Here is a 26,600-nt window from a genome sequence, read left to right as displayed (position 1 = left end):
GCAGCTTGTCATCTGGTACTAGATCGACTGTTTTGTTTTTTTTAAACATAATTTCCTAATTTTTAAATTAAAAAAGGCTTCTTTCCTTAAGAGTAATATTTTTGGTCCATTTTGTAAGCTAAGCAAAAGGCACTCAAGGCTAAGCGACTGGTCGGAATCCTCCCTCAACAGGGCCCCTGTGTAATTCGATGCATTCTGGTAGGGCTCAGAGTATATTGTCCTCTCTTGTTTATGAAGCCTCCACCCACAGGCCCACCCTACATTTAGCAGATCATGTGATCCTGGTAAGTCATTTGCAAGTACAACAGTTCTCTGTGTGCCCCATTCATTTCCTGAGAACTGCATAGAGCAGCTGAGGGAGACTCTGTGTATATGTGTGTGTGTGAGAAAGAGACAGAGGGAGATTCTGTATAAGGGAAAGAAAACAGTTTCTACTGCTCTGCAGCTTCTATTCAGGTCTGTGCCTATTCTGTTTTGTTTTGGGGTTGGTTTCTTTTTAATGAAAATGTTCCTTCGCTATATCTGGCAGGACTGCCCCAATCGGTTTTATTATGTTTGCTTCGTCAGTCAAATCATTTTTGCAAATGTTGAGAAATGTGTTTCATCGTGAACGGAGAATCGGTGACGCGTTTGGCTTTCCACTATATATATGCAAGGGGCTTTCGATTTTTAGAAACAAACCACAAAAAAAAAAAAAAAAAGCAAAAACAACAACAAACCAGGATGACTTTAGGAAAAAGGGAATTAAATATATTTAAACAAAAAAAAAAAAAAAAAAACCCAAACAAACAACAAACTTGTCAAGTCGTTTCTGTTTACAAATGTGACATTGCGTAGTGGCAGAGCTGATTTGAAAAAAGAGTAATGTTGTCCTGGGTTGGTGCTTCGTTGCTCTGATTTTACCATCGCGTGTTTTGTTGTGTTTAAATTATCTATTTTTCTGTTCCGTTATTAGTGGGGCATTGAAGGGGTTAAGCAGGTGATGACACTCTTGGCATTAGTAGTTGTGCTGGCTGCTGCATTCATCATCGTCCTCGCTAATGATGTGGAACTGTCACTTGCAACAGCGCAGAGTTCATAGCAGGAGCCAGAGGGCTGGCCTGTGGCTGTTATTTCCAATTAAGCTGGAGCTAGCCTGAGCTGACTAGGGGAGAACTTTACATTTAGACCGGTACCGAAGGCAGTCCGGGCTCTGCCAGGCTGGAGCCCTTGCCTGCCTTACGCGCATGCTGTAATGTGAGGACCGAGCGCTGACCTCCGTGACATTATTGTACGCTTCAGTGCAAAGGCTCCTGTGCCAGCGGTATCAACATACTCGGCTGTTTAACGTAGGATCTGAAATCGGCACTTTCTGCAAACTTTTGACCAAGGAACAACATCCCTCCCCTGCTCTGAAAAATAAACTCCCAAAATATCATTTTGGTTTTGTTGAATGGTATTTTAAGGTGTGTAACGGGGAAAGGTACCAAAATCCTTTGTTGTGTCTCGCGCTCCCCTTAAATATATAAATAATTCTTTTACAGACGATAGTACTGCATGCTTTCGTGGGGAGAGCTTTAATTTGGCTGCTAAAAGCTGACTGTGTTCAGGTTGAAGCATTAGTGCAGAGGAATGTGTAATCTGGATAAACATTTTTTTTTTAAAGAATTGCTGTGCTGCTGGTGTCATTCTCAAACAGTTTACCAGCACTAAAGTACAATGCGGCTCTGTATAGCAGACGTGCATTTTTTCACCGCCGAGTGATAATCTACTTTGCAGTGATGCAGCTTCTTGGGTTTTAGGCAATGTTTTCATTCTGTCTGTTACTCTAACCTTGTGGGAATAGGCAGCCTTATTTACATGATGAGTCTCTGCAAAGCCCAGCCCTAGCGTGGACATCTGTCAATCAAGGGTACCTCACCCTATGAATCTACCTCGGCTGCCTCATTCCCTTTTCCCTTATGGGAGGACAGTTATTTACAGAAAGGATATGGTTTTCTGTGAATTTTGCAAGCTCCAGGCCAACAGCGGTGCAAGAGCTCTTCACGTGATAACATTTAAACTGCTGATTCAAAATGCCTTTTATAGTTGCCAATTTAATGTAGATGGAAGGAGTAGCAATTGTAAAATGTAACTTGACATTCACATTCTAAAACTCACATATATAAAAAAACAAACATTGATTTATTACAACCAGGTACAAAGGGAATTCAAAACATTAAAAGTTACATGGCTTACTATTTTCAGACCTCATTTATGCTCCATAATTTAATATCAGGCATGCCTCTCCTGTTGTAATATACTGCAGTGTTTCCAAGCCTTCTCCTGGAGGCATATCTATAACCAGCCCCGTTTTCAGGACACCCATAATGAATATGCATTGCAGACGCAGTGTATGCAAATCTAGCTTATGCATATTCATTGTGGGAATCCTGAAAATGCCACTGGTTAGGTGTGCCTCTAGGAGAGGGCTGGGAAACACTGAAATATTGCAGTTGATGGCCCATTTGTCTGTTGTTCTCCAACTCAGAAGTCTGGCAAAGGACCTCTGTTATAATAACATTCAGTGTACAACAGCAGTAAATGAACTGGAGCTGAACCTTCTGTAAATTTCATGACACACCATATCTTTACTGAATAATTGCAAATTTTAGCATTCCCAATGAGAGGCTTTAATTTATTGCCACAAGGTGATATACTTGATCAATATTGCAATTGTTTTAAAAATTGTTGATAATGTTCAGTTTTAGTTATTTGTACTACACTGTTCATAATCTTAATTACCTAGACATTTTTTTAATCAGTCAAATAAAGATAAATATGTATAAACAGAGATTCCAAGATATATGAATATAACTTTTCTGCAGGTACACATTTTATAGAGGATTAAACTGTTCATTTTACAAGACCCAGCGTTAACTTGCATAGGGAATTTTTTTTTTTTAATGCTTCTCTTTCTAAGAAACCAAATACACTATTTAGAAAAATGAATGTTATTACAGCACACAGACCTTGACCTTCTCACCTCTCTACCAGTGGCTGTTTACTACTACAGCTGCAGTCAGGCTGCGAACAGAAAAGTGGGGGAGGGGGAGGAATCTCCTAGACTCCCTTTTCCTAAGCTGACCATGGTGAGACACAATGTTCCGCACAGAGTATGAGAAAAAAACGTTACCGGTTATTTGCAGGATTTTGCCTATTGTTAAAGTGACTGCGGTTGCAGTGAGATAAAGGCTGAAATTCAGGAGAGCATGCCAAGTTTTGTTCCACTTGCATCAGTTTCCATTTTTTTTAGCTGTAGACTTTTTTTCTTGGGGTTGGGGGTGTGTGTGTGTGTCTAGGGGTAGAGAGGAGGGAGGCCAGCGGCCTAGAAGAATTAACTTTGTCTAGGGAGGTTTTTTTTCCTTTCTTTTTTTTTTTTTTAAACAGTCCATTTCTGGTAAACTCATCAAATGGCGTAGTGTAAACTTACACAGTGAGGCTACTCGGATCACAATTTGAACTTTGTACAATTATGGGGGAGGGGAATCTTTTTCTTTGGATTCAACAGGGAGATTGGATTTGGTTCGGTGCCCAAAGTTAGATGAGAAAGAGACAGCAAGGATATATAAAACATTTTGTAGAATATTTGTACTTGTCTCTCAGAGGTAATTTTTAGCTTTCCTTCCCCAGGTAGTTATGGTTCTCTCCTGAGATTAAGGGACTTTTCTAGCACTTGTGGTTTACTACAATAAATGTTACTAAGCAACAAGAGTAATATAAAAGGTTCATTTATTTTTTGAATCTCTGGTCTGCCTTTGGGTTTGTTTTTTTTAAGGTGTAACTTTTGAATTGCAATAAATTAGTGAAGCTTAGACAATCAAGATAAGAAAAGTAAATGAGCACCTGAGAAATCAAAATTGTTTTACCTGTCCATAAACTGGAAATTTTGTATTGTAGCATCAGTTTTTGTGAGTTGCCTTCTGCTTACATATGCTAACCTGTGATGTCTTTCCTTCTCAAAGACTATATAAATGAAAAATATGAAGAGGCGTTTTGAATTTAGTTGAAGTGCTTTAAATGAGGTGATTCCAAAAATAACATTTTCAACACTATGAGGTGTACCAGAATGTATGTATAGTCTTTACTGTATATATCTTGCTGTTATAAAACATTCTCTGGAAACATACCTTTGAAAATCCAAAGCAACAACCATTAACCACAGACAAATGATCATACAATGCTGGCGTTTTATTTTTATTATTTCTAATGTAAGCCAAAAGGAGATAGATATTGCTTGTTTCCATTAAAAAGCAAACATTCTTCTTTTCTTTTTTTTAACTCCTTTCCAATAAAGCTGTCCTCCAATTGCCAGTGTAAAGTAAATAATACAGTATTACTGAGCCTGATTTTCCTTGCACGGTTTTCCATCTCCTCCCACCACACCCAATCCACAACCCAAAAGTCCTTATGTTTCTCTCAAAGATTTAAAGCAGAAGTGCTGGTGCTCTGAATGATGCATGCCACATTTCTTGGCTCTAGCTATCTCTCTCTGACTTTTTATGCTACCATTTGTCTGGCGCTATAGCAGGTAGGTAATTGATAATCTGAATGCAATGTACAACAAAGAAGCTGGACTCATGGTCCTATATTCTGAATGAAATAGCATCTGGATTTTGATTCTTATTGACAGAGGTTACCTCAGAATCATTTAATAATACTTATTTTCCAATTTGTCCCGATCAAGTTTGCTTGTCTGTCTCTGTACATAGGCACATCGGTGACTCATTTTGGATATGAAGTTACTTTCTGTGTATGAAGTGCAGATACCTTCCAGATGTTGTATTAAGCTTACTGAGTTACTTTATATCACAAGGGATAGACTGAGCCTGTCTTGGCCATGCCCCATGGCGTATATGGGGGTTCGAGGAATGATGCTTTAGCATTACATCGTGGTAGTACTACTACTCAAACCTGGGAAAGATTTAACAAAGGAGTAAACACAGTTTGCATTTGAATTTCAGGGCTAGTTAGCACTAGTAATGTAGGTACAGGCCTGCATCTTCATTACATCCACATAAGATGACATGGTGAGCACATAGAGATTAAAAGCTGGCTAAAGGATTTTGTGTGGGGGCGGAGGAGGAAGAGTGGACTGCGGGTTCACTTGGCTCTTGCTGCCATGGTCCTGGCATGTCACTGTATGAATGCAACCCCTGATCCAACACCTGGTACTTCCATTCAGCCTCTCTCCCCTTCTCCAAATCGCTTAGCTAGTGACTCGGTCCAGTCTTGGCACATGTGAATCATAGCATAGAGTGCCGGCAAAACAGTGCCATTTTGATTTTGGCAATGGAGCCAGCAAGAAGTAAGACAGATTAATCTTGCCAGTGTGTGTGTGTGTGTGTGTGTGTGTGTGTGTGTGTGTGTGTGTGTATACGTGAGGGGTTGGGGAGGAGAATGAGGGCGAAGTCACGGTAGAGGGTATGAGAGAATGGGGGAGGGGATGGATGACCAGGGGATGGGGAGGTGGGGGATCAGGAACTGGATGGAGGTAATGGGTGGGACTACTGTTTGTGAGCTGAAGAAAAATTTTGAGCAGTAAAAGAGCTGCTTTCTTTTTTTTTTTTTTCAATTTATAATTTTATTAATTTCAAGGTTAACAGCTGCTTTCTTTTTACTCTGGTTTGGCACAGAGGGCAAGGATTGATTTATTTATTTATGCCATTTTTTTTTTCTCTGTCTTGGCCTTTCTCCAATTGGAGGACTTCACTTTTGAAATTGTATGTACTATTGGTATGAGTAATACATTTTTTTTACATTTTCTGTGTGTAACATGTTTACTTTATGCTAAATACTTACAAAAATGTTAAATAGCTTGATAAAAATGATTGTTCTAAATTGTACTCCAACTTGCACAGGTTTGTCACTAAGGGGGGATTGAGCTAATCTGAGTTCATTATCCCCCTCCCCCCATTTATATAATTTTAACATGCAGTCAGCCAGCCGCCACTTGATTTAGCACTGGTTTTAGCTCATGTGTTAGCATGCACATTCATACTTGTGTTCTTTAGTTAATAGGCCCCTTAGAAAGGAATTGTGTTCTCTTGTTTAGAGAATTGAATGCTGTACCAGAAGAGATACTACTACAGTTGTACTCCACCCTCCTACATTGGCTTTCCATATAACCCTAGGCAGGTCTCTCATCTCCTGATGCCTCAGTGTGCCAACTGCAGTTGAATAGTTAAAAAAAAAATAACAGTATAAATATACATTTTTTGACCTGACTGTTTTCTACTTCTCCTTTGGTAGTCCAGCTCATTTGAAACATGGGCTAGGATCCTGGTGCCATAAGTCTTCATCCACAACTACCTGGGGATTTTACCCCTATATTATAACCCCTTCCTCCCACACCATGTGTCTAGTCTGTTTATTGCAGTAACAGTATTTCAGGTTAGTAGTCTGATTAGTATAATCTGTTCTCTGACCTAAGCTATCCTTAGTCCAAACCTGCTGGTGCCAGACCTCCTGCTATCTGTGTCCTGTTCCTTTGAGATCACTAGGCCAGTATATTTGGGCTGTTACATTTCCTCACCATGGCATAATCAAGATCATGCATCTTGGCAAAATAGTTCTTATGAGATGTTTGGTGTCTCTCCAGATAACATCTTCCTTTGCTGTTTCTGCTGCTCACTGCACCTTCCATATGGAAGGTCCTTATGGAGGAATATATATATATATATATATATATATGGTTCTTTTGACATCTAACACTTCTTCTAGACTCGTTGGACGTTCTATAATTTACTGTTTATATCTTATTGAAACGTGCTTATTGTTCCTGCAGTAGGATGTCTCCCTTCTCCTCTTTATGCATAGCTCTTGTGCTGCTCCTTCTCTATTACATTCCTTTTCACTCTCTGATATTCTCTCTGAAATCCCAGTAGGCCCTCTACTAGACTGGCTCACTTTTAGTTTTAACTACATGGGGGGACATAGTGTTTTGGCCCCTTCCCTATGCCAGGTAATAGTTTACATATTAAGTCTAGGAGCCTTATAAATATCTTAATATATGCAATCTCCCTGTATAGGGAAGAAGAAATTGGAAGTGAGAAGGAGTCTTTCTTAGCTCACTTTTCTCATGTGAGTAATGAATAGGGTGGGCCAGTATTCATGGTCCAACCTTGAGTAAGCATTAAGGAAGGCAAAGTGCATGTATAGTAAGCATGCTCTGGAAGAAGTGGCAGAGATGGAAGCCTTCTGAGAGGCAGATAAGGCTCCATTGACTATTGTTCCTGCCCTTACTATCTTGCAGGGTCATTCATCAAAATGTGTTAATACACATTTGTTACTGCATGGCATGAATATCTCTAGGGAGGCTGTCACAGTATTCAACTATTTATATCACTATAGGAGGGCCAGCTAATAACACAAGGTGAGGTTTAGTGGTGTTTTAGGATTTAGGAGCCAGTTTGACATGCAGAGTGAGAAGTACGAGCAGCACAGAACACCTCAGTAAAGATTTGAAGTTATTTGGAGCGAGGAAAGTCTCACAAAGATGAGATTTCTACAATGTTCTCTCTCCCTAGCTTGATAGTACCCTGTTATAGAATCCATTAAGCTAGGGTGAGAGAACATTGTAGAAATCTCATCTTTGTGAGATTTTCCTCATTCCAGATGACATCCAGTCTTCACTGAGGTGTACTGTGCTGTTCGTACATCTCACTTTGCATGCCAAACTGGCCCCTAAACCCTAAACCACCACCAAAACCTCACCTCGAATTATTAGCTGGCCTTCCTAATGTGACATAAATAGTTGACTACTGTGCCAGCCTTATAAAGAGGCTTTCTCTCTCTCTCTCTCTCCCCCCCCCCCCCCATAGTAATAGCCTGGCTAGGCACTTCACAAGTAGCAAAATACAAGTATCACAGGGTGCAAAAACTTTAACACACTCCGCGATACTACTCCTACGTTAGCACATGGTGCAGTAAGTCTAAACTTATCATAAACACACCCATTTTTCTTACCACGGGCATTATCCATGCAAAATTATAGTATTTTGATGAATCTAAGGGTTGGGTTGTTGTGTTTAATACTGTTGTGGACTGTCAAAATATGAGAGCATTGGAAGTGATGAGTATTGAGTCTTTTGAGTAAGAGAAAGATATGTATGCCATATGAGTAGCTAGTTTTGCAATTTTTTGGACAGGAGAGCCGTTAAGTCTTCAGGTATATCTGCATTAGGAAATCACGGGGACTGATGATGGTGCAGGGCCAAACAAACAGAGAAGTGGAAAAATACAAATAAAATTTGCACTCAAAAGCACAGGATTCCAAATTTCCTTCAGTAAATGTGTTTTATCAAGTGAGGTATACCTGTTTCCACCCCCTGGTAAATATTTGACCAGCTTGTCCTGCACTGAAATCAAAAGATTTTTAGAGGAGTCTGGAATCCCTTCTTGTTTTCAAACTGTGAGTATGGACCTTCTCCTTAAGCATTTTGGAGATGGTAGAGCACCAAATTAGGAACAGGTTTTTTTCTTTTGGTTTGGACATTTGTTTGCCTTTCATGACTGCAATTGTTAATTCTTTTTATTTTTCAAAGGCATTGCAGTTTTCTTTTGTATTTTTTTAAGAGAAAGAAGAGGTTTCTTTGTGTTTTCATGTTGAATAGTTTCCTCTATTTTCTATGGGTTAGGACCACATCTCAGAGGATATTACATTAAGGATTAAAGTGAGAGCAGGCATTTTCGTTTCTTGTCCACGTTTTAGGCTGCCACTCCATGAGCATACTCCATGTGCCTCCTTCATCCTATTCCAGAAGTTGCTAATATTAGCAGAGTGACTTTGAGCTTGATTTCCTATGGTTTTTCCCTTATTCTTTGTATACAGGAAAAAGTTTAATAAATCATACCCCTTTTAGATATCCAGAAAGAGAGAATGAGGCATGCACATTGTAATGTTCCTTCTAATGCATGTATCCCCTTTCCCGTGCCCTTGTTAAGCAGAGGCACTTGTTGGGGTTTTACATCTCTTCCCGAGCAGGGGAGAAGATAAACTTCTAGGTCCTTGAGGTTAACCACTGAAATCTAACAAATCACATTTTACTCTTGAAAGTGGTGTTCCAACAAAATTTTACTTAGAACTCAATTTTTTCAACAGTAACATTGGAGATGAATAGGTTTCTTGCATTTGTACATCACAAGCCACTCATACAGGACTTCTCGCTGCTCCCTGGCATGGTGTCCTTATAGACTCTCTTTGGTATCTGTGTAAGTACACTCCTATTTTCCCCAATGGTGTAGTGCTGCATTAGTACTAGTCACTAACCAGACAAATCAGCATGAAAAAACCCTTCTCCCTTGAGATAATTATAGTGTCCTGCTGTGTGGGTTCTAGATCTCTTCTGGTCACCAGTAAAATGCACTATAACTCAGAGATGGTTACTCTCTCTTTCCTTGAGAAAAATCCCAAGAGTGAGAGCCATCTTCCACTACACTGGGAGACTCTCCATCTCTTCTCCTGATCCACAGACCTAGGCCTTAGAGAACAACAGGACTGGAAAGCTTCAGACTTACTTTCCTTCTTTCTTCTCTCCAAGATAGGGTGCAAACCTTCAAGCTTCTTTGGGCATGTTGCTTCACCTCCCTGCCCACATAACAGCTCCCATGTTATCTGCGTGCTTTCCTGTAGCTCACTGTATGTAAGAACAATCTGCACCCTTTTTTCCCCACTGCTACTTCAAACTCTTAACCACTGAACTCCCTAGAAAACTCTGGTGATCGCCCATATCACTGCAGAACAATCCATTCTGGCAGCCTCCTAAAGGGAAACTCCTAGGAGCAGATCATATGCTGAATAAAAGGGACATATCAAATTAGTATGGAATTCTAGGGGTCCTATCATGTTGTTACACATGCCAGAAAGCAGAGGCTGGCCTAAAACCCCACAAAGAAGTGTGAGGCTTCTCACCTGCCATTTTTATACATAGGATATAGTTGTGTTTACCTGATTCGGCAAATAACCATTGTTAAGACCCCAGTGGGGCTCAATCAAGTCCTCAGAATACTATCAAAAGTATTTCACATCCATATTTTTTAAAATAATGATCTATTTTATGATCTATTAGACTGTGGCCCTTTAAAAAAATTAGAACAACATGTATTTGAGGAGGAACAAATTAACTCAGACTTAATTCAAAATACTGATATAAAGGAGGCAGTGCCTCACATAATCTAGGCTGCTCTGGACTATTTCCCCTTGGTTCAGATGTGGCTCATGTTTCAGTAAATCCAATCCAGCTTACCCAAAAACTCTTCCGAGCTAATTAAAACCCACTGTGTAGAAACCTGAATCTGGTGCATCTGTTTCCAATGTGTCAGACCTAACCTTTGTAGTTGCAGAACAAAGCAATAATAACGATGTGGGAGGGATGGGGAAAATGTGTAGAGGGCTATACATTTTTAGTTTCCATCAAGGACTACATAAAAATTGCTGTGGGAGATGGCCTTCCAGGAATGCCCAGCCACCATCTCCAAAGAAGAGTGGCCCTACCTAGATTGTTCCTTTCCGTTCAATGTGTGTGTGCATTAGATGTGCACTCACTGGCCTGCGAACAAATGTACCCGGTCCAGGATTTGGTAGGCATGACATACTGAGTCAGGACCCATAAGCGAAGTTCACAAATGGTGGCTCCTGTCTGTTTGTAGTCTGCAGACAAACTTCCTGTAACATATCATCAAACTCTGAAAATAGAACTCAAAGAGATAAACATATTAACGGAGGACTTTGGAATTGTCAAACAACACAGACCTAAAATCAATTACAAGCTGGACTCAGAAGAGTCTGGGCCAAAATGCACAGTCCTACAATTCCTGTCACTCTTAAACTTAAAAACAAAATACAGCACTTGTAAAAAATAATTGGCAGTTTTCCAGTGTTTTCTTTCTTTTCTCTGTGATTTGCTACTGGTTCCTTAACAAATGAGACATAGAACAATGTTCTTATGCTATTTTCTTTTTTTTATTTGAAGTGTCAGTAGCATCTAGAAAAGGGTTGTCATTTTCATAGATCTCTAAGTCTTCAGCAACAAACTTTCCATTGTGAAAAGATGACTACTTTACCTAGTCCTTTTGGGGAAAAAAAAAATATTAATATAAAATTAAATAAATGGCTGTCTTTGTAGGGCTGGTGATAAGTACCTTCTCTGTTACAGGTGATCATGTGCCCCACCATGGTGTCTGTGATGTTGTTATCAGGACACTGAAGTGTTATCTTCTGCAGGCCACGACACTTCCTCTTCCCCTGTCTCGCATACAGATATTAGATGGACCCAACCTTGTTTATCTTCCAACTAATTCCGCCTCTCAAGGGTGGTGTTTCTTGGGTTGTCTTTGTAAAAATCATTTTATAAATAGGACCTGTGAAGTGCAACGTAGAAAACAGTTTTAGTGCCTGTTTTTTTTCCTCCCAAAATCTAACTGAATCATATCTTCTCTCAATTATCCCAAAGGTGGATTCACGACAGGAGCATCAAAGATTGCATGGTTGTTATTTTGGGAAAACAAAAGTCTTGAAAACAGTTGAAATGCATTCTGCTCTCAGATGTGTGCCATGAGAAATCGTTTCAAGAACTGCATCCATTTAGTTCTCAGAAGTGGCAATAATGGCCTGAAGAATACCATACAGCCTGCATTTACATTTCTTGCAATATATTTAAAAACCGTCTTCGGCTCAGTCGCAAATGCCTTACACGAAGGATAAAGAGAGCCCATTTGATCACAAAATAAAATAAGGACTGCACTACAAAAGATATATATTTATTTATTTATTTAACAGTTTTTTATACCGACCTTCATAGTAAATTACCATATCGGATCGGTTTACAGTTTAACAAAGGGAAAAAAGAAAACTAGAGTAACAAATTCACGTAAACGAAAGATAACAATAAGTAGGAATAAGTCAAAGTTACAATCAACAGGGGGTGAGAACTTGGAAGCTTGCAACAAGCTGGAAAGAAGAAAGGCCAGTAAAAGTAATTTTACCATAGCGTGTACAAGTTAATAAACTTAAGAACGGTACTTTAACCTGAATGTCTCAGAGTCCATTTATTTTTTCTTTGAGAAACGGAGAGCCAGACCAGGTAGGAATGAAAGCTTACAGGGTCATTTATCAAATATGTTAGGGGGTTATCGCGCACGTTAGGGCCCTAACACCCATGATAAATACTGCATCACAAAATGCGTATTTAAAATTAGTATTTGAGTGGGAGGAGTTTGGGTAGAGTAAATGGAAATGAGGGTCGGTTAAAGTGGTGTGCAATAAAGTAACACACTATTGAGAGAGAGGGAGAGCGAGAGTGAGAGAGAGAAAGAGAGGTGAAGATGCATTCTCTACCTAGCTGCAGTCACGCTACGTGGAGAGAACATGGTACAAATCTACTCTTCTTTTAACTTTCATCATTCCAAATCAGATTAAATCCTCACTGATGGTAACCGTGCTGTTCGTATGTATGACTGTGCATGTAAAACTGCCGCCCCAAACCCACCCCACCCCCACAAACCTCACCCCGAGTTACTAGTGGTCCTTCTTACAGTGCTATAAATAGTTAATTTTCTTGTGATCCTCCACAGATGCTCTCTCTCTTTTTCTCTCTCTGGCTTGATGCAGTTGCAGGAAAATTAGCCTACCTATTCCCCCTTTTTTTATCGCGGGCGCTATTTTTCACTATATTTATAACAAGATGAATCTAGGTCTTTAGTCTGGACTTATATTCATAATTATACACATATGCTGCCTGTATGTACTAAAGTTCATATCAGCCATCATATGCAAGTTCTTAATATTCCTGATTTAAAATTTGGCCACATAAAGGGACATTCTAGGGGCCTTGCACATGTAACTAAAAATTTCGAAAATCATAATATTTATGTGCATAACTTTATAACCCTCTTTGCAGGGGGTAAAGTTATGCATTTATATTTAGTTGCATAACAATTGAATATTCAAACACAGTTTATGCAGGTACCTTGTGTTTGAAAATCAGGTTCTATGCCTGCTTAAAATTATGAGCCAAAGTTTGGAATATAGCGCTTAGGGCTGAAGTCCAGGAGTAGAAACTACTATGTGTTCTTTAGCCCTAATTTTCAAAGCAGTGATCTGTGAGACCCGCTTTGAAAATTAGCGGGTACAAGCAAATCTTTGCACTGCGTACAAGCACGCATGCATAGGAGCAGGTGTAAAATGTTCATGCATACATTTATGTACATACGTTTGATTTTTTTAAGTACATTTGTTGAGAGCTTCCCCACCCTAACTGCATCATGGGAACACCTTTTTCAAGTGCACGTAAAAGTTCATGTGAAATTGCTTCTCCTTATACTTTTAAGTGTACAAGCCTTGGGGTAATTTTCAAAAGGCATATAAATGCACGCAAAATAGGATTTTATGCATCTATATGCTTTTGAAAATTCATTCCCATATGGATAACTTTCCAGATAGGTACACTGCTAAAAATGTACCCTGATTTAGAAAGGCTTTTCCCCTGTTCTGTGACTATGGGGGAAAACAATTTAGCACAGTAAAAGCTCTATTATATGGCATCTGCGGTTTACTTCTGCACCTGGGGAGCAGTAAGTATAAAAATAAAAAAATTGGGGCCAGGGAGAGTTAAGTTACAGGTCGGGGAGGAGAGGGGAAGAGGGAGGAAGGATAGGGTTAGAGTTAGGAAAGATCCCTCCCAGTCCGTTCCTTAATTGGAGCAGACTGGGAGGGAACTGGGAAAAAGGGTGATTGCGTCACCTGGCGTAATTTGAAAATCCCCCCCCCCCAGATGTGGGTGATTCGTGGGCCAGATGTTAAAATCTGGTGCGCATGTGGACGTGGACATCATATTTCATAACATGTGCATGGCGACGACATGTTATAAAATTGGCTTGTCCGTGTGCGCGCACTGGGAACAACGAGCACGGATCTTAAAATCGACCCCTCGGTGAGCTGTGCTGTGTTATGTGCCAATAAAGCTTTTAGAAAGATTAAATGTGTTTGAGGTATAAGGGGGTCATAAAACGATCTCTTACTATAAGCCCTCAGAGTCTCAACAGATGATGAGCTTGAGGTTAGAGATTTAGGAGTGGTGGAAGTGTCAGACACTCCTCAGTGGCAGGTGTTTTGAGTTTAACACAATTTCTGTGCCCTCATGGTTCTTCAGGTCTCTCCTTTGAAGTGTCTCCTGTCCTAGAAAGATGGCTGGGGCCCAAAGTCAGTTTGCCCAGGCCTTCATAATGTGGGAGATTTTGTTTTGGAGTCCAGTGGGGACCATTGAGACTTCTTGAAGAAGATTGTCTCCAAGAAGAAGGCAGTATATTCCCCTGCTTCCTAGCTGTCCAGGGAGATTGCTTCATTTGAGAAGAGAGTGGAGTTTCCTAGCTAGATTCATAAGGAGGGCAGATAGGTGTGGGGGAAATATCATCCTAGAATTTCTGTCCGAGGAAAGCATCAGTCAAAAGCTCATTTGTCTTTGTTTACTAAGGAACATTCATTACTGGATTCCAGAAAGCTGCATCCAGATTTGCAAGCTACTATCAGGGTACATGCTCAGGGAGTATTTTCTTTAATAAAAGTGCTTTCTGCCAGGATGTGCAGATCTACATTTGATTGAGGTGATTTCTTGTAACTTTATTTTTTTCTGTGTTGAAGGTGCCTTAAAAGTGCAGTCACTGGCTTTTATTTTGAACAGCACTTGTAGTGGTGGTGTGTGCTTTTCCTACTGGGCTGTTGCAGATGACCTCCAGAGAAACCCTAAGGCTTTGAGACCTGTCTTTTTCCCACTGTACAGGAAGAACCTGGCAGCATGGGAACTGAAATGGACCAAGCTTACCTGTGTGAGCCCCTCTTGCCAAGAAGAATTTGAAGCAGGGACTACACAGAGATAACACAGAAAGGAAACAGCAATACAGACAGCTATACGTTTTCAGTGGTCTTCTCTTGAGGAATTAGGTTTAAATACAGTCAACTACTCAGGTTGTCCCTGCTGTTGGGTCTTTTCCCTAAATAAGATGAACCCTTTTTGGAGGAATAACGTCTCCTGTGTTTCACAGTTTTGTGATTAAAGCTGTTAGTCAGCCTATTGAGTCTGGGAGATCTTTTTTCCATCTAGGGTGTGGGTTCTTGTTCTTCTGGATCCCCTTTCCATCAAGACAAGATGGGAATCTTGAATAATTGTGCCTGAATTATACTGAGTCTTGCCAAGCAAAAGGGAGCTCAGGCAGTGACCTGCTATCTCACTTGCATCTCATGCAGATAAACATCAAAATAGTTGATCCAGTCTACCTAATAGGTATTCATCCAATTTAGTTATACACACATACAAAATCCCTTATGCGACACAACACTAACTCTCTCCTCTCCCCAAGTTGTTTACTTGTCCTCTCAACTCTTTTCCTACCACAGTCCCAAGCATGCCCAAAAGCTGCCAAAGTGATAGCTTCCACCTACTCTGCAATTAGAATATTTCAGGGCCTGCCATCGTCAACTTTGTTTCTCACAAAAACAATACCCATGCCAACACCCACCCCATTGCAAACAGTGATGGAGGATGAGAAAATGGACAGGTACATTTCCAGTTTCCTTCTGTGAAGTCACCAACTCCTACGTAAAAAAGGAAGCTTTGTACACTTTTTTGTGCACTACGGCTGTGACCGGTTGAGGATCAGAAGGTTGGAGATTGCATTTAAGTGATTGTAGTAACTCAACTAGTGGTGGCTTGGAAACAGCCAGAGGAAAAAGGAGCCATACTTTGGCTGTTCCTTAAGTGGTGTTAATTTATAGTGAAATCAAAAGGCAGTGCAAAACAAAACAAACAAATTAGGCAGCTCACCTTGAAGTTCAGATATTTTTTTGGGGGGTGGGGAGGGAGATGGAGTATGAGAGCAATGTTTACTGGCTCCCAGGTTTTAAATGTTAATTTTCTACGTCAGCAATGTCTCTTCTTTCAATAAGGATCCAAATTGTCCTGTATCTGTCAGTGATCCTACTTCTTTAAATCTGACTCTTTTGAATGTGAGATCTTTAAGGATTAAATTGCCTTTAATATTGGATCTATTAGTTGATGAAGAATTGGATATTCTGTGTAACCGAGAAATAGGTGATTGAGACTGATATTATTTTATCTCAGCGCTCTTTATCTGAGATTTTTTTTTAATTTTTATACCAACGTACAGTGGATCAGAAGAGTTGGGGGAGGGATAGGAGTGATTTATAAGGAGTCTACTGTTTAATAGGGATGTGCAGAGGCAACATTTTTATTTCAGTTTGTTTATTCATTTTGTAGGTCACCTCTATTTGTGTGATGGATGTGGTGCCTGTGAGCCCTTAGTGCTGTGGCATAGTTGACGCAGCCTCGTAAGCGAATCTATGAGGCTTATGCTGACAGCTGGTGAACATGACCTGGAGCTTCACCTATACCAGCCACCTCCCCTGCAAGTTCAGCTCTTGAGTTCTGCCGGCTGGCAGGACTTAGGTGGGTCCCTAGGGTGGTCGAGCAAGCTGAAATCCCAGAACAGACCGAGGTCAAGGCAAGCAGCAGACAGGGGATACCAGGAACAGGCCAAGGGTTAGGGCAGGCAGCAAGCAAGCTTGGTCAGGTCTAAAGCAAAGGTCAGGTCTAGGCGGCAGGCAAATGTCAGATCTAAGTCTGAAGCAAGAGGTCAGTACTAGGAGGTCAGGCTGGAAAGAGCATGAGGATAGATGAGGAAGGCTAGACGAGGCAAGAACGAAATCAAGGCTGGTCGAGGCAAAGCAAGGCTGGAAACAAGAATGCAGAGCAACATATACTGCAAAAGCTGGAGACCTGTTAAGAAAACAGCCTACTGGAGTTGCGGCTGGGTTTAATTATTTTATTTAGATTTTTATATTCGGCTTTTCACACTTTTTTCAGCATTTCAAAGCAGATTACAGTCAGGTACTGTAGATATTTCCCTATCCCTAGAGGGCTTACAATCTAACCAGGTCATTTATCAACTCGTGTTATGGTGTTTTTGCATGCGTTAAGGCATTTTCACATATGAAAAATGCCTTAATGCATACGATAAGCACCATAATGCATGCTGCAATATAAATTTTTAAAAGGGGAGGGATTTCTGCAAAAGTAGGCTGGCTTTGTGAAGCCATACCTACATCTTTTTCAATTGTGTTAAGCTATGCAATATCATGCCCATATCACAGCTTTTTCACAAATTTCATTTTTAGGGTGGGGGAGATCAAATCTTCACAAGAGTTCGTACATCTCACTCTGCATGTAAAATTGGCCCCTAACCCTTACACTACTACCTAAACCTCACCTCGAGTTACTAGGTGGGCCTCCTATAGTAGCATAAATAGCTAACTACTACAAGAAGTTTGCAGATAGTCTCTCAGTCTCTTTCTCTGTAATGAAATAAGCTCTTTGTAGGTAGGGAAATGCAAAGATGTAGGTACTGTTGCAAAGTGTGAAAAGTTAATGCACTTTGTGATAATACCTCTGCAAAGCACTAAGATAGCCTATTTATCACAATGTGCACTATTACCATAAAACACACCTCTTTCCCCATTGCATGCAATATTTACTGCGAATCTAGGCCTAAGTTTGTACCTGAACCAATGGAGGGTAAAGTGACTTGCCCAAGGTCACAATGAGTGACAATGGGACTTGAATCCTGGTTCATTGCCCACTGCTTTAACCACTAGGCTACTCATCCACTGTGTGTGATGGCAATTTGTATCATTAGTGTCAAATTAAAAAAATGTTTTGTTTCATTTGTTTCTCATTGAAGACAATGGTGGAAGCAATGCAACCTATTTTGAGCTTCAAAATTGGAGTTTTCTAATCAATTCTAAATAAATTTGTGGGCAGACATTATCATAAGGGGGAAGAATACTCCAAGGTGCTAAGATTGTGGCAATGTGGCATCAAAAGTGATATGAACATTCTAAGGCACTATGAATGAGTAACAAAGCATCAAAGGTGGCAGGAAATAAAATCCACACACTGATAGGACAAAGCAGCACAAAGCTTAGCAGAAAGACTCCAAAACACCATGAAAGGTGCAAAACAGCCACCCACAGTAGCAAGAACACCCTAAGGTGAAGAGTCTGGGGTATGACAGCAAGACAGAATGGCAGAAGATCCCCAAGGAATAACATCTGGGCATGGAAGCAAGGCTGAGTGGCAGAAAGAACCTTAGGGGCAGATTTTAAAAGGGCCGCGCGCGTAAATCCTTCAGCATTTACGCGCGCAGGGACCTCGCGCGCCGGCGCGCCTATTTTGCATAGGCCGCCGGTGCGCGTAAAGCCCCGGGATGCGCGTAAGTCCCGGGGCTTTTGAAAAGGGGTGGGAGGGGGCGTGCCCCGGCGTTTCGGGGGCGGGCCTGGGGGCGTGGCGCCGGCCCGGGGGCATGGTCGAGGCCTCCGGACCACGCCCCTGGGACCGGAGGACGGAGCGGGGCTGCCGGCGACGCACGCAAAGTTACGCCTGCTGAAAGCAGGCGTAACTTTGCCAACAAAGGTAAGGGGGGGGGTTTAGATAGGGCTGGGGGGGTGGGTTGGGAAGGTGGGGGGAGGGTGAAAGAAAGTTCCCTCCACTTGCGCAAGGTTTTAAAATCTGCCCCTTAAGGTATAGCATGAGGGGGCTAGCATCAAGATAGAGGAGCAGCAAGACCCCCAAGATGTAGAGTCTGGGGTATGGCAGTAAGACAGAGTGACAAGACCCTCAAGGTGCAAATTTTGGGTGAAAGAAAAACACCTAAGATATAGGATAAGGGGTATAGTAGCAAGGCAGTGTGGCATGGGAGATGTTTGTCTCCCTGTTGAAGCACTTGCCACATGTCAGATTTTGTACAAGAAAATGATCTGTCTGAATTATTTTTGTGACATAAGCTTTTATTACATTCTCTACTGCTGGGTGGAATTTTCAGTTTCTTGTAAAATTTTCTTTCTGATTGAAAATTTTATCGCAATCAGAAAATTACAATGGCATCTCAATCAGTGACTTTCCTAGTAATTTGTGAAATTTGCTTTATGAAGAAAGATTTTCATATATTTTGTAGAAGAACATGGTCTTTTCCCTTTGTTTATTTTCTGGTGTTACATTAGTTTTATCTTCCTACTAACCCTTCCCACATTCAGAATATTCAAAAGGTCTCTCCTGTGCATGTTTTCTGTTGAGCCTGAATTTCTTCATTCTGACTGATGGTTTTGCTATCGTCTGTATATATATATATATATATATATAGTCTGTCTTCAGTATCACTTCTCTCAAGGGATGGTATCCTGCTGGTGAGGCCACAGAATGGTTAAAAATGAGGCAGCCTCAGTCCATTTGTTAGACCGGAACATGACCATGCCCTCCAAGGATCCGGATTGGTCTTCAGAAGACTCAGAAGTGGGTGCTGAGAATAGCTGACTGTTTAAGCAACTAGATGACTGAGGGCTGCAGAGTGGTACAAGACCCCCAAGATAGCATATAAAGGGACTTGGCAGTTATACCCTGCCTGCACCTGTTGTTTGCTTAGCATAGCCCTATAGATCTGCATAGGAAACATAAATGGATGAGACAAACAATTTTCATTTCATTCATGGGCACCTTCCATTCATTTCAGGAGTTCATAAATGAAAAAAAATGGACTTATTCATTGCATTTTATCTATTTGTTTCAAACAAATGGATATTCCTGCTGTTTAAGAGAAGCTGAATTCAGCAACCAGAAGTTTCAGAATGTATGATGTTACAAACGCAAGGGTTTTAGTATTTACCTTGTTTATTGGCTGCCTAATGCTGCAGCTGGTTTTATACCTCCCTTTCTTCAGATAATTTAATGATTTGGTGTGCTTTTTAATATTCATATAAACTTGAATTTATCTGAACTCCCAGAATTGATAAAAGTTAGTGCAGCAAGTGACATGGCTGGCCACTGCTTAGTTTTGGTTTTTGTTCCCTCGGTGGAGAAATTAAATTTGAAAGTCTTGATTCAAGACATCTATCCTTTAAGTTGCCCTGAACATATCTTGATAAAAAGTATGATTTGTTCTTACTTTCCTTTGAAGACTTATGAATTTATAAAGAAGTTAGCTCATTCAAAGGGTGGACTGATCCCAAACCGTTTCTTGGCTGTGATTTGTAATCTGAGTAGCAGGTTAATATTTGGAACAAAGAAATTGCCAGAGCAGAAAATTCAGTTGCTCCTTTGAGAGAAGTGTGATTGCAAGTTGATAGGATTTCCCCTGGTACACCCGAGTTGTGGGTCACGAAAAAGAAATTGGAAAAGTGTTGGAGAAAATCTAGGTCACCTGAAGACAGAATTATTTGTCAGAAATGTAATCAAGATTACCTAGCCAAATCTGTATTGGCAAAGAAAGATTATTTTTCTGGGTGAATTAGTGAAGTTGGAAATTCCATAAAAGAATTATTTAAAATAGTAAAAATTTTTTTTTGCAGTCTTTAGCTTCTCTTTTCTAATCAGAACACAGTCTTGCAAATTGTGAAAAAATCAGCAAGCATTTCTCTGAAAAGGTCTTTAGGGAACAATTGGATCATACTGACTACTGAATTGTAAGCCAGTGGCAAATAGTTTTAATGAATTCTCATAGTTTAAATTCCATTCTATGTGAGATTGTATTTAAAATACATTTTTCTACTTGGCTACTTAGTCCAGCCCCAACCTGGCTGATTCTGAATAATTTGTTGATCTTTATGATTTGTTACTTTATATTATAAGTTCCTCCTTGACAGAAGGAGTAAATCCATCCATGTTGAAAGAGGCTTTGATCCATCTCATCCTTAAAAAATCTGGGTTCAGTTCTAAAAATCATTCAACTTGCAGTTGGTTTTCAGTGTCCTACTGTTGTCAAAAATTGTGCAGAGAGCTGTGCTCTTTCAGATTGTAAAGTATGTCTTTCTGGGATGGGTTGCAAATTCCATATACCTCCAATTCTGTTTTCCTTTCACTTGCTGCCTATATATTGGCATGTTCAATTAAAAAATTAATAGTTTGTTTTAAAACCTTAAATTTGGGCAGCCCATAGTATTCTGTCTTCAGCTCCCGATGTCCTAGCTTAGGAACCTATACAGAGAGTTAAACCTCTTCGTGGAAGATCTCTTCCTTTTTTAGACTTGGATTCCAGGGGGCAGGGGGGCGAAGCGGGGGGGCGGGCCTGAGAAAGCCGGCAGCCATCGCACCACTGCGGTGCGCTGGCTGCCGGCTTTTGCACCGAATAACTACTCCATAAAATGTGTAGTTATTTGGCGTGAAACTGGCGGTGATAAGGGTCCTCACCTTTCGCCGCCAGTGATGTTTCCACAGCGTCGGCCCCAGTGCCGCCCCGACTCCTCCTCTTCCGGGGCCGACTCTGCCCCGATCACCCTATCGCAGGCGAAAAGGGACTTTTCGCGTGCAAAAAGTCCCTTTTCGTGTGCGATCCCTTTAGAGAATGACCCCCTTAGTTTCCAATGTCAGAGAGAACTCAGATCTTAATACCAAAACATTTATTGAATGATAAATAGTTTGACACTCCCTGCGAATGGCATGATAGTGAAGGTAACTGCAGAGGCAGCAGACCTGATACAGCTGTGGTGAGAAATTCTGAGAGCTCAGTCAAGGCAGACAGCTGCAGCCATACAGGAAGTTGTAACTGCCAGTGGAGAGCAGAAACCAGCAGCTGGAGGGAAAGGAAGCAAGGAAATAAGGAAGCAAGGTGAAAAGAATGATGCTTCTAGGAATCTGCAAAGGAGTCTGGAGAGCTGCAAGCTTGTCAAGAACCAGGTCCAAACTGAACTTTCAGCAGGAAGAAGGGACTCCCAGGGATTCCGAGGGACACTAGACAAATCGGAAGAAGCAGGGGAACACCGACAGAGGAGGAGAAAACGGTGACAGATCCAATCAGAAGCTCAGCAACATTTAATGGGTTAGCTCTACAACATGCAGAGAACCTAAACTAGGCAATGACATAAACTGATGCAGGCAGCAATGTAACAAAGAAACACACATACATATACTGTACATTCAAATATGCTTGGGAGGAAGAACACAGGATGTTGGGAAACGTTTGACATAATCTCTGGTTAGGCAGCTAAGAGTTGTTTATTTTACTATTCCTTTTTTAAAGAAGGCTCACCTTGCCCACACAAAATATCATGCATTAACCTTTTTTTTTTCTACCATTTTTTAGAAAATACTTCCTGTAAAATAGGGGTTGTTTACTGACATTATTCAGTTCAAACGCAGTAAGACTTGGTTATTCAAGCAAGGTTTGGGGTTGTATTTATTATTCAATCTTGTTTGTTGCTTTTTGTTTTTTGTTTAGTATATGATTGTGTTAGTGGAGTAAGATGATATTTTATTGTATATGTTGTTTATACTTAATTATAGTATGTTTTAGAATTTGTGATTGAGTTTTTTTTTATTTTGTTGTGCTTTGTTATGTTTGTACCATGCTGTGAGATGTTAATTTTAGAATGTAATACATTTTATTGTTTATTAGAGATGTTCATTCAAGACAAATGAAATAGGAAATAAAACAACATTTCCTATTTCATCTCATGTTCTCAAAACAAAATAATTGAAAATCCCACAAAATTTTGTTGGATTTCATGTTTATTTTGAAACAAAAAAAGTAATCCATTGGGCCTAGGCCTGTGGTTGAGGCTGAGGCCCCTGTGTTGGGCCTGGGTCTGGGCCAAGGCCCCGGCATTAGGACTCAGCCTCCAGGTCAGGTCCCGGCATCAGGATATGGCCTCCAGCCCAGGCAACGGCATTGGGCCTGGGTCCAGGACGAGGCCCTGGCATCAGGACCCAGCCTCTGGACAAGGCTGCAGTGTCAGGGCTGAGCACGGGCACGGGCCTTGGCCTAGTCATCAGGACTCAGCCTCCAGGCCTAGGCCTCCTTGGGATAATTGGGTACTGGGGAGGATCCTGGTCCCTGCATTTTTTCAGGTCTGAGGGATAGATGGTGGCATTTGTTTTTCTTTAATGTTTATTTTATTTTCTAAAACTAAATAATCATTAAATGAAATAAAGTTCATGGTGAAACACTCTCAAAAACAAAATGAAAAATTAAATGAAAGTTTTTCTTCTTCCCACTCTTGTTTTTCCCAGGATCAAATAGTGTGCAGGAGAATGGGGTAGCAGATGCCTGCCTTTTCCCATAGTGTATATACGTTGCTACTGAATGGATTGCCATTTCGAATCATTTACAATAGCCTGTTAGTCCTTATTTTACCTCGCCTGATTATTATTTTTGTGATGCAGATCTACATTTGCCGATTTTTTTCTAGCTTTTCTCTTCATGAATCTGAAGGGATCTGAATAGGAAGCATGTTTTTCTTCAGTCGGTACCATTGCTAACCATCATGGGCAGACACTTTCCTCAGGGGTCATTTGAGTTTTCCATATTCAGGAAAAATTACCAGTTTTTTTCTTCTGTAATTCTTCTGAATATTCATGGGACATGAGGAGCCATTTAAAGATCTCCTGCCACTGACATTGCACCTCTGCTGCTTCCTGCAGTCGCTGTCCTGTTTTTCTTCGGTGGTTCCTGTTGCACATTAAGACACTTTCTCCCTGAACAGAAGGCCATATGAGGCCTGTTGAAAAAAATAAATATTAGTAGACAGCTATTTTTCATGAACTGTTAGGATAGTAAGTGAAATTGTACATTTAATTGTAGATCTGCTTTACTAAAGTATTTCTACTGTGCTAAAACTATAACAAATATCTTTTCAAATTAGACTTGTCTTTATTTTTGTTTCATTTATAATGATATTGAAACAAATTAATTGTTCTACATGTCATTAATAGCCATCCTTATTATCATATAGATTGTTGGTGTGTGGCCCATTGGCCCCATAATTAATCATTTATTCGCTCTATAAATAAGAAGTAAATCTACTGCCTCAAGGAAGGGAAATGTCATACCTTCCTGAGGTGTATTTTTGTTGGCATGCAAGGAAAGTGTTCAGAATTTAGGTTATAATTATATAAAAATAAAAGGAAAACAAGGAAATTATGCAATATATCATTATGAAATAGGGAGTCAAATATTTTGTGCTGCCAGCTGGCAAAGTTCTGTAAGGGTGCCACAAGCTAGATGCCTAAATTGGAAAAATAAATGTCTTGTAATCATTGAACAGAAAGGGTACACAATGTGACAGCAGACCAAAGGAAGTGCTCTTTCACGCGTCATGTTTGTACATGCTTAAAAAGATATGCATTTCAAGAAAACCATGTACGCATGCCACTGATAAAATGTTAATTAGTGCATGGGGATGTTATAATTAAATCAGGTCCTCTCTGAGGTATTACAGTTGTGCTGGTCTCCATGCCTCACTACCAAGTGAAGCTTTACAATGATTCACTGATTGATTTTATTAAGGCAGACCTTACTACCTTAGCCTGATATTGGAAACATTTATATATCTGCCTTGTGGCTTGCTTGTGATTGCGAAGCAGATTTCCTAAATAAAAAAAAAATAATTGAGTTCATTTTATATTTTCTGTAGCTGTTCACTAGAACACCCAAATAGAGCCTCTGCTGTTCAGCAGCAGTGCTGTCCTATGTAAGAGCTAAGTACTTGTGATGTTACCAGTTTAATTAGGCCAAAACTGGCTTAAAAATTAAAACAAACAATTTGAACCAAATAAATGACTGTTATATCCCCAAAGCCTGCATTACAATCAGCAACAAGAGAAAAACTATTTTACAGATTAATATTTACCTGTAAGAGATGATTCTTGCTAAGACACCATGCAGCACTGATAAAGCAATTGTTAATTATATTGTAATTGTTTGTTAATTATATTTTATTTTGAGAGACCAACATCGCCATATTACAATATAGCCTTAAACAGTCGTGCCACTTTGAAGTCTTTTGAACTTTGTTTGCTTTCATGTAAACAGCTGAAAAAAAAAAGCAGTGTTAATAATGGACTTTGTATATAAGAAAATATTCCATGACTGGAAAGATATTTCAGATTATTGTACCTAGTTGTATATTCATTGCTACTTTTTATTGACCTTAAAAAAGGTACTACTGCTATGTTAATAACTGCTCTTACAACAGGGGTTTCAACCAAAAAGATCTAAATATGCTTTCTGATTTAGTACTTTGAAAACATTTAAGACTGACTGAAACTGAATAAACTGTTATCTCATCTTCAGATGGTACAAAATAGTGCAGCTCAATTGTTATTGGGTTTTAAACAGTATAACTTCTGCATTTAAATCATTTCACTGGCTCCCTGTTTCATTCCAGTATAAGTTCATAGTTTTTTGATTAGTTTTTAAAGTCATTATGTGATTTAGCTCCAGATTATCTGATGTATTTACAAAAACCTCATTACACGGCAAGGCAATTTCATTCTGTGGACAAGCTTCTTCTAGACGTCCCTGCTAAGTTAAAATATGTGGATATTATAAAAATATCTTTTTTTCATCTTGTGCCCCCATTATACAGAATTCCTTACCTTTGACCCTCAGGGAATTAGGTTTAGTGACTCAGTTCAGAAAGTTATGTAAGGCCTTGCTGTTTGCCCAGGCATTTGTCTAAACAATGATATTCTTATTCTGTTTTACTGATTTTCTGGGTTTTGGTTATGATGTTCTGTTTTGATTAAGCGTACTTTATTTATTTTATAGTCATACTGTGTATATTACCTTGAGATGAATGATAAATAGAATGAGTAGATAAATAAAGGGGGAGCCATCATGGCACACAGGTACCTTGATCTGGGGTCCAGAAGAGGGAATTTGTCGTTGGGGCTTCCAATCTCCAGCCAGTTAGGTGTGGGGAGAAGTTCAAGGGTGAGGATTGTCCTTGGGGCAGCCACTACCACTGATTGGTTACAGGAGGGGGCCTGGGTAGATTGTTGCTTGGAAGGGGCTTCTGTCATTCTTGCTGGGGATGGAATTGGGAAGCGGTGCTCTGGAGGGGGCTGTTTGATGGTAGTAAAGGATGGGACATATTTTATTGGGAAGTTGAATTTAATGAAAGGTTGGTTTATATATGTGAGCTTGTATTGGGAGGGAGTGTACTGGTGGATTTTTGGATTGTAAGGGCAGCAGTGAATTTCCCCAGTGAGAGTGGGTTTGGATGCAGAGGTTGTATCAATATAATTTTATAACTTTGATGTACCAGCTATGATATATTTTAAATATATTAATTTATATTACTATTTGAATATATTTGTATTTGAATATATAATCTACATTGCTGTAAACTACATTGGGTGGTCTTTTGGACCTCAAAGGTGGTATATACTGTAAAACTCAACATTAGATTAGATTAGGAAATCGCTTTATCTAACTGACCAGTTAACAGTAGGGGACTTCCCAGCAGCTTGTATGGACATTCACTTTTGTGCATGCTAGCACCAAGGCTATGTTATTGAAAAAAAAGTTTCAGTCTGCCCTTAATAATTGCAAAGCACATTGTCTCATTTTAACATGATGGAACTTTTTACTGAGTTGCATGTTAAAACTTTTCTAGCTTGTGTTTTCTTGCTTTGGTCCAATGATGTTTCAGATCAGTGTGTGGCACGCTCACCAGCTCCTCAGAAATATCCCAAATAATGACATGCAGTGTCTGATATTCTGTGAAATCTGTGCACGTATGT

At 40.0% G+C, this 26,600-nt stretch overlaps 1 protein-coding gene across 1 annotated transcript in view; it reads left to right on the top strand.

The window, feature by feature from the left end:
• Positions 1–336: 336 nt before the first annotated feature.
• Positions 337–26,600, top strand: part of KLF12 (Kruppel like factor 12) — a 739,644-nt gene continuing 713,380 nt past the window's right edge. The window contains exon 1 of the mRNA XM_029603024.1: positions 337–456. The gene's annotated coding sequence lies outside the window, so the exon portion shown is untranslated. The remainder of the gene's footprint in view (positions 457–26,600) is intronic.

The sequence above is a fragment of the Rhinatrema bivittatum genome, chromosome 5, assembly GCF_901001135.1.
Source record: "Rhinatrema bivittatum chromosome 5, aRhiBiv1.1, whole genome shotgun sequence".
Taxonomy (NCBI): Eukaryota; Metazoa; Chordata; class Amphibia; order Gymnophiona; family Rhinatrematidae; genus Rhinatrema; species Rhinatrema bivittatum.
This window is presented reverse-complemented; position numbering and strand designations above follow the sequence as displayed.